General features: G+C 36.5%; 1 long non-coding RNA gene across 1 annotated transcript; it reads right to left on the reverse strand.

The window, feature by feature from the left end:
• Nucleotides 1–4,325: 4,325 nt before the first annotated feature.
• Nucleotides 4,326–5,658, reverse strand: LOC119896214. Its single transcript, XR_005443182.1, has 2 exons — nt 5,573–5,658; nt 4,326–5,437 (listed from the first exon to the last, which is right to left on the reverse strand). It is a non-coding gene; the product is annotated as an uncharacterized LOC119896214 (long non-coding RNA).
• Between the last annotated feature and the right edge of the window lie 3,193 nt (nt 5,659–8,851).

An 8,851-nucleotide genomic window follows, 5' to 3' on the forward strand; every position in this document is an offset into this window, starting at 1 on the left:
GCAGAGGCCCTTTGGCTCTAAATGCCTTTGTTTGGGTTTCCATTGTAGAAATGTTGCACCTGTACCTGCTTCCAGGTACTTTTTTCGTATCACCTCACCTCCTTCCAGGTTCCAAGCGAGCTGAGGGATACTAAAATGTAAGGGTGAAAACAGACTGACTGCTGATTGGTCAGAGAGAATCGTCACTATTCACTGCATCATCATTGTGTGCACCAGACAGAGACCAGCAACAGAAAGTTTTATATTTTACAGTTTTTTTATGGAATTTCATCACTAAATCCACTTCTGAGAAGTTTTGAGGTGAAATCAGCTGTGTAGATTTCGAATATTGACAGTTTTAGGAGAAGTGATGGCGGAACAAAAATGTGCTTGAATATTGCCGGAAGTCAGGAGCTCCGCAAGTGTCTGCGGGGGAAGCCTGTGCCAACCTGCGGGAGGAGCGTGTGAGGCCGGCCAGCCGCCCGCTCACAGAGCCCTCTGCTCCCGCCGTCACACAGACCGCTGCAGCAACAACGGCAGAGGAAAACACAGCTGGAAGGTTTTCATACCGCTTATCTGTCTTTACATTGTGAGGAATGTTGAAACGTTTTAGAGATATGTAGATATATTTTAAGAGCTGGTGTGTCTGTCGCATTGAACATTACGTCGCGGCAGTTGTGTGTGGCGTAGCTAGGACGACAAGCTACGTACCTACGTACTATCTCTGGGTACTATCTGCAATGGAAAACGGAGCAGGGCCGAGTAGAGTCGAGTCTATCGATTTGCGCTATGGTAGCATTTTTCAGCAAGGCAGCATAGATCGTCAGAACACCGGCTACAGTCCAACGTTTAGTCCTGATGGTAAGATGTGGAACAATGATGTTGTGTGGTTGTGGACTTGTGAGTAACTTATACCATCTGCTAGGTTACGGTCGCAGTCTGAAGCGGCTTTGATTTGGATCAAATTTGGATTTGATCTGACAGTTGCAGAGACACAAACAGTGAGAGATGTACTATAGGCCTTCTCCACAAGCGGCTCACCTGCGGTTGTTACCACAGAATCGTGGGTGAAAAGGTTCAAAACGCGAGCTGTGTTTTTTGGGCAATAAAACATACGGCTGACAATGAAAGTCTTTTAGTAGTTGCAGCTGGATGGATTTGTTGTTACTGCTATCACTACTTACTGCTGTTCCACTTTATGGCTTGATGTGCTGTAAAAATATTTGTATAAAAATAATTATTTTAATTGTCAATCAAGGAACAACACGAGATACACATGATGTGCCACCCGACCCTCCAGTGAACCTGCTAGCGGAGGACTGTCGTCTTCAAAACCTACAATGTAAGTACTCAGTGTAATCACAGAACTCTCAATATCAACAAGTAATATGAAATGTTAATGTAATGAAATGTACTACGAAAAACCAACTCGAATACCTCTTCCAGCAACTGACAGGTTTAAAAAGATGAAAGGAAAGGTTTGCGTTTTTTTTGTTGTCTATCTCAAAACATTGTTAAAATATGATGTGTATAGTGAAAAGGTTACTGTTGGCTGTTAGCATCCCCTTCATAGATGTCTGTGAAGGTTCTCAGTCATCCAGGCCATAGTTATCCAACGAAGGCTGAGGTCAAAGGCAACTGTTTCGTCCCTCCTCCAAGAGACTTCTTCAGTTCTGACTGACTGGTAGGGAAACTCAGCTATTTAAATTCTGTTGGATCGTTAGCTAGGATCGTCGATACCGCTGGTTCGTTAGTGCTCCTGGCTGTAGCCATGGCCAAATTATTAGAAAGTTGGGACAAATCCACTCTTCTCCTTGATGAAAAAATGTTTCCCAAACCTCCCAAGACCTGGGCTTTGATTCTGTGTATTTATAAAGTAGCATTGTCTTTGAACAGGGTGTACTTTTAGAAAAGAGTATGTGTACCCAATGTGTAACAAAGAAGAAACAGACATCAGAACATGGCTGGCAAGTGACCCTAGAGGGCACAGGCCTGTGCCCACTAATGAGGACAATAGGTCTAAGTTGAAGTATGTGGTGCATGGATCTCAAAACCTAAATTCCCCATATTAGGACACAGGATTTTAGGAGGCTAAGTTAAGTTGAAGCTAAACAAAGCTTAAGCAGTCTAGTTAAAAAAAAACAAAAAACATTTATGCATATTTAGCGCTTGACAATAACTGTGGCCCAGTGGCCTGGGGCCAGTCAGAAGTAACGTTGGGACAACTGAACTAGCAATTCACTGGGCCGATCGTGGCTGTAGATGGATTTCTGTCCCTAAGCAGTACACTTAACCCTTAGTTGCTCCAGAGGTGTGCGACCTCTGACATATATAGCTATTGTAAGTAGCTTTGGATGAAAGTGTCAGCTAAATGAATAAATGTAACATTTACAAACTCCTGAAAGCACCTCTGAACTGTCCATCTATATATAAGTTTACAGCGAGGGATATAAGCAAAGGTTTCTGCTCAGTGTTCTTTTTTTATATTGTTCCATTACCTCTTCTATGTGACTTAACAATTTGCATATTGTGGGATTTCATATTTTAAACAATCTTTATTAGCTATCTTTATTTCTTATGATTCCATAAAAGTTGAATTTCTTTTATTTATTTATTTAAATTTATTGGTTGGCATTCATTTTTTTTCTTACTCCGCATTTAAAGCTCCCTTTTATATTATAGAAGTAAAAGTGCTTCTGATGGAATAAAATTATGCATAGTCGTTTTTTTCACAAAACACAGTTAAGTAAGTAGTAAAAGGAAATTTTGTTTAGCTCAAAGGACTTTGCTCAATAGATTCAAGTTATTATCACTTAACACCATTCTGATTGTTTAATAAAGAGAACTTGAACTGTAATAATGGAGTTGTATTCATATTTTTGAGGACTACTATCTGAAAATGGGCATTTTGTAAATTTAAGTTGACTAACAGTAATTTTCTTGAAGAAGTTTCTGTATTTGAGTCTAGCACAATTAATTTTTTCAAGTAGATTTCCCTTAGAGTATAGGTTCTGCACAATTACATTTATTGAGTAAAGAATTAGTGGAATTTAAGTTTAATAAGCATCAGTGTATCAATGTAATTTAGTATGCAGTAATTGAAGTTTTTAAAAAAAATGTAAGTATTATATTAAATTAAGGTTTACTCAAAAATATTATTACCACTACTTAAAAAGTTTGAGTATTCTGAACTTATTCGGGTTTACAGTGGAATGTAGTGGCACCTTGAAAAAAAATACTATGAAACTTTACATTGGTTGGTGGACTTTGTTCCTACACTGTCACAATTGACAACATATTACCTGAACTACCTCCCACTGAATTACTTCACACACTATAATTTAACTAAATTTTAAGTGTGGAGTGAATCCACCACATCCACAGATAACTTTGGTGTCCGTGTTAAAACCTCTAATGAAAAATATGAGGGGAAACTGTAACTGTATGTTTATCTTACAGACCGACAAATAGTGACACTTTTTCTGCAATTCCCATTAACGTCAGGTTGTGTTGCAGATGTGCTTTAGACTTTATCTCGCAACCGTGGGTGCAATAACCCAAATAAATACTGTAGCTCACAGTTATTCAGATGGATTTCAAACATGTGCGGAGCTCCTGTTCCAGACCAACTTTGAGATAAGACTCACAGCATTCAGTACAAGTTGACATTTAGACAACCTTCAATAAAGTTATCTGGATGATACGGTCTTACTTGCATTTCTTCTCAATGTAAATGTACATGTCAAAAAATTTCAATTTAAAATATTTTCCAAATTTGATTGAAATGAAACAAACCCAAATACCCAGAAATCAGTCGACTGATGTAACTGTATATGGGAGATTGCATATGACTTACACCATGTGTTACCATCCGCATCATGCAATGATGCACAGAAGTGGACACTAATGTAGTGATGTACAGTAGTAGATATGTATGCTGCCCACCAACATTGCACTATTCTAGTCATTATTTATTGTTTTGCTGTAATTTTTAACAGTTACTGTTATTTTTAACTGTTATAGTTGGCGCCTTGAGTACTTTTATTGTGTTTGTCTACTGTCTGTGTCAAGATGGATGCCTCTACTGCAAACCAAATCTACCTGCGGGTACAAATAAAGAAACATGAATTTGAACCTGAACCTGACATAATTTAGCTATTTAGATATAGGCCTAGATATTTGTTGTTACACATATAGGCAATGCAGCATGTCCCTACAGGAACAGGAAATGCAAGGCAAACCGATAAGTGTGATGTTAGACGGCAGTTGAATGATAAGCTTTTGTCTGCAGCACTTTCAACAGCTTTAGAGTATAAATATAACTATTAAGACATCATAGATCAGCCTTTAAAAATGCACCTCATTCACCTTTATTATACATGGTTGATGCATTGTGGCAGATCACATTATCATGATTAAATCCCCTAAAAGACTAAGAGGACACACAGGATTCTGCAAGGTCACTGTATACTTTATAGGACTATTCTTAGTCTTCCCCTCTGCATGTCAACCAAGTCAGAGTCTGATTTTCACTTGTTAATTTGAAAAGACATGCGGCCCCACGTGTCTTGTGGACACTTTCATCAATGCTGAACAAAATGTTTTAGCAAAACACTGAATGGGAGAAATGAGGCAAACACCAAAAATGTTAACAGATGTGAAGTCTCATTAAAGACTGATCATCCCTTCAGTGTCAAAGTAGAAATTATTTTTTAAAAAATTATATTTAGGTCATTCGCATGAGTTTTGAACAATATTTTTCAAAACCTTATTTGAACCTCTGTAAGCCTCTGGATGCAAAATGTGTCAAAACACTTTTTTGCTCACACAACAAATGATGGAATCTCAGAGCAGCCTTACCTGTCCCAAAAATAACAATATGTGGCATCTTTAGCTGAGATATGTAGTGACTGAAAAGCCTAAAAATAAAAAGACTGAAAAACAAAATTGGGTTTAAGATGTCAGGTTGTCTTGTTCTATTGACACACATCTCTCTTATTCAAACATATCTATGAAGTCTAATTAATTATTATTATTATTATTAATTATACATATTTGGATACTCGTGCGATACAATTAATCATCCTGTACATTAAAACAATTGAATTAATGATTTACCAAATAACTGACTGTTAAACAGATTATGCAATGACTACGCATTTGTCTGTCTTCACCAAAACCACTGTAAACCTTGTTCCTTGTCTATATCCTCAAAAGTTTCACAAGAAGAGCGCTTCGAGCCTGTTGTCTTGGTGTTTTCCGTTTCCTTGGTGTGGTAGATCACTCTTTGGAGTTGGCTGCTCAGTCTGTGGAGTAACCCACGATGGGTTACCTTTGTAGACAAGTGACACCTCACTTGGGGTATTTGACAAACTGACACTCACTGATACAGAGTGTCAAACTCAGCTTGTCAAATACACTAAGTGGGGGGCCTGATCTCGCAAAATCAAAGATGGCTCTGTAGGATAAATGAACAAGACACTGGTACCACTCCAACCAAAAATTACCAACAACATGCACATATTTCCCTTTTTACATGAATATATTGTTTTTTGGTACACAACATTTTAGAAATTGGATACCAATCTGTTACCTGAGGGTTCAGATCTGTTGATCTGGCTTCAAGCAGACGAGTCCAAGCGCAATGCTCCTCTTTCTCTCACAAGAGTTCACAATGATGACACTGTGCACAAGACTTTTGGTTTGACCATTGAGCTTTAACGCTGCAAAGAGGAAGTCAAAACAAGGAAGATAACTGCAAAGCTAGCTCGCAGGAAATATGTGGAAATTAAGTGTCAACATGTCATGGTTGTGAAATGCTGTTGAAGGCTTTCGTGGCTCACAGCTTTTGAGATAATGGTTTCAGCAGTTTTGCTCTTCTTTTGTGGCATGTTCTTACTATTGTGTTCAGAACATGCTTATGGAACTTTACAGGTTTATAATGCTAAAAAATAAGTAAGTAGTACCTTTTAATTAATGAAAATGTGAGAGTGTGGAGTATATGTGGTATTTTATGGTTACACTTAAACTATGAGATCAAATAAAGTACCATGGTCTGTTGTATTATTCTCTCACACTATTCTTGATACAGTATATGCATGGATGACAATGTCAGTAATATTTTTATCTAATTCTGCAACATAGCTTCATGTGCTCCTTCACTCCTTCAATAGCAGTCATCAGTGTTTGGTCTACACTGCTCATTAGTGGTCTCTCAGTTTACCCCCTGTGCACGGAAGCTACAAGGAAAGCCTTCACGTAGTGTGGGGCATCGCTTTAATGTTTACACTGAGCACCCAGCAACTTCCTGTCAGTCTATGTAACCAGCCCACCCAGCAATCAGTCCCTGTAATGACTTCATAATACCTGCAATTCTAAACTTCCAACGAGCACTCTGTGAACTCTATTACTGCCACTTTTTATTGCTACACTATTTAACATTACCCATATTTTTTTTGCAACGGGAAGAATGTACTATGCACACTGCTGTGTAACTTCCTCATGTTACTGGGACCAATTCACCATGAATCTCTCACTGGACTTCCCTCTACAGCCACAACTGTACTGTGCGTTGAGCTTCCTTAATACACTAACTGACTGAACATTGAATATACTGTGTACCAACTGTGGAGTAAACTGTTGTTCTCGTGGGTGCTCAGCTGTTTAATGTGCCTGTATGTATCAGCCTAATCAAAATCTCTTTGCAGTAGCATGCAGGGGAGGTAACACCAAGGCCAGTGGGGTAGAGAAAAGAAAAGGGCTGGCTGTGATGAGTTCTGTCATGCACCATGCACTTTAGAATCCCCTATGACCAACCTTTACAATGATTCTTGTCCATATACCTCCATCAGTAAGGCACCTGCTCCCTGATACAGCTCCGTATGTGAACCACCTTCCCTATATGCTAAGGTTTGCAACATATGCATGTTACATGCATACTCATGCAGAAAATATGCAAATGTACAATTACATACCATCTACATCTGTAAAATGAAATAAATGTTGCTATAATGTGTAAACTATAGTAGTACTAATAGTAGTACATTAGGCCTACAGTGTACTATAGTATAATATAGTATAGTGTAATAGTATAGTGATGTGTAGTATAATACAACATAGTATAATATAGTACAGTAAAGCACAGCATAGTATAGTAGAGAGTAGTATAGTATAATATAGTATATATAATAGTATAGTATAGTCTGCAGTGCAGTGTAACATAGTATAATGTAGTGTAGTATAGTGTAATATAGTATAATACAGTAGTACAGTACAATGTTGTATAGTGTAGTATAGTACAATATCGTATAAGACAGTATAGTATTTTTTATACTCTAGTATAGTACAGTATGTTAGGGTATAGTGCAGTATAGTATAGAGTAGAATAGTATAATATAATATAGTATAATGTAATAGTATAGTCAGCAGTGCAGTGTAACATAGTATAATGTAGTGTAGTATAGTGCAATATAGTATAGTATAATGTTGTATAGTGCAGTATAGTATAGAGTAGAATAGTATAATATAATATAGTATAATGTAATAGTATAGTCAGCAGTGCAGTGTAACATAGTATAATGTAGTGTAGTATAGTGCAATATAGTATAGTATAATGTTGTATAGTGCAGTATAGTATAGAGTAGAATAGTATAATATAATATAGTATAATGTAATAGTATAGTCAGCAGTGCAGTGTAACATAGTATAATGTAGTGTAGTATAGTGCAATATAGTATAGTATAATGTTGTATAGTACAGTATAGTACAATATTGTATAAGACAGCATAGTATAGTATTTTTTAAAGTATAGTAGAGTATATTAGAGTAAAGTGCAGTATAATAGTATAGTGTAGTGACATGTAGTATAGTACAAAATAGTATAATACAGTATAGTGTAGTACAGTAAAGTACAACATAGTAAAGTATAGTATAGTACTGTTTTTTTAATATTTATATAGTACTATAGTATTATTATAGAATAGTACAGTATATTGGAGCATAGTATATTACAGTATAGTGTAACGTAGTACAGTATATTGTAGTGTAGTATACCATAGTACCATATTATGAGGATTAGATTAGATTTTCATGTAGATAATGGTCAAATGTTGTTGGATAACTTTTAAGTTATTAGCTGCTTACCAACAGCTCTAAATATTTGTTTGGAAAGGCACTGACAAGCATATTTTGTTGTTGTTGGTCACTTGTTGGTTATTTTCATATTGAACATCATTTTAATACTATACTTATATTTTTATATTTTAAGGTATTAAAATTCCAGTCATTAGACAAAACCCTAGTTTGGTAACATACAGAGCAAGATGTATATTTGGTACTTTGAGAATAAGATGTTGTAGTAAAGACTTGAAAGGCAATGGGATGTGGGTAACGTTCCCATCTAACAACCTGACAACCCGATGAAGAATGAAGCGAGGAAAGCTTTTGACAGTAGTCATGACTCATTCTATGCAAAACACTGAAGTTTATACAACAAGTTTTGTTCATAAAGTACGACTCATGGCTGCTTATCTCTAAGTGGCAGTTCAGAGTATGAACCATTTCAACACCCTTTGCAGGCCACTAATACCACAAATATAGGGGAAGTGGAGATGAAAAAACACCACCTCCCTTTGGTGTTGAGAAAGAGATAGTTGATTTTCATCAAGTCGTTCAACGAGAATGACCTGAACTTCCTATTGCAATAAAGCTAAAAATTCAGTTAACCTAAGGATTTATTTAGCTACCACAAATAACTGAGTTAATAATGTATAAGCAACCACAAACAGAAATGTGAAGTGTAACTGTCCATACTGAAAACAATAATCATTTTCATTTCTTTTTAATTTACTATACTACTGACAAAATGCTTTAA

This window comes from Micropterus salmoides, unplaced genomic scaffold (genome assembly GCF_014851395.1).
Source record: "Micropterus salmoides isolate LMB-PRFRI ecotype aquatic unplaced genomic scaffold, ASM1485139v1 Ms_hic_scaffold_9, whole genome shotgun sequence".
NCBI classification, from domain to species: Eukaryota; Metazoa; Chordata; class Actinopteri; order Centrarchiformes; family Centrarchidae; genus Micropterus; species Micropterus salmoides.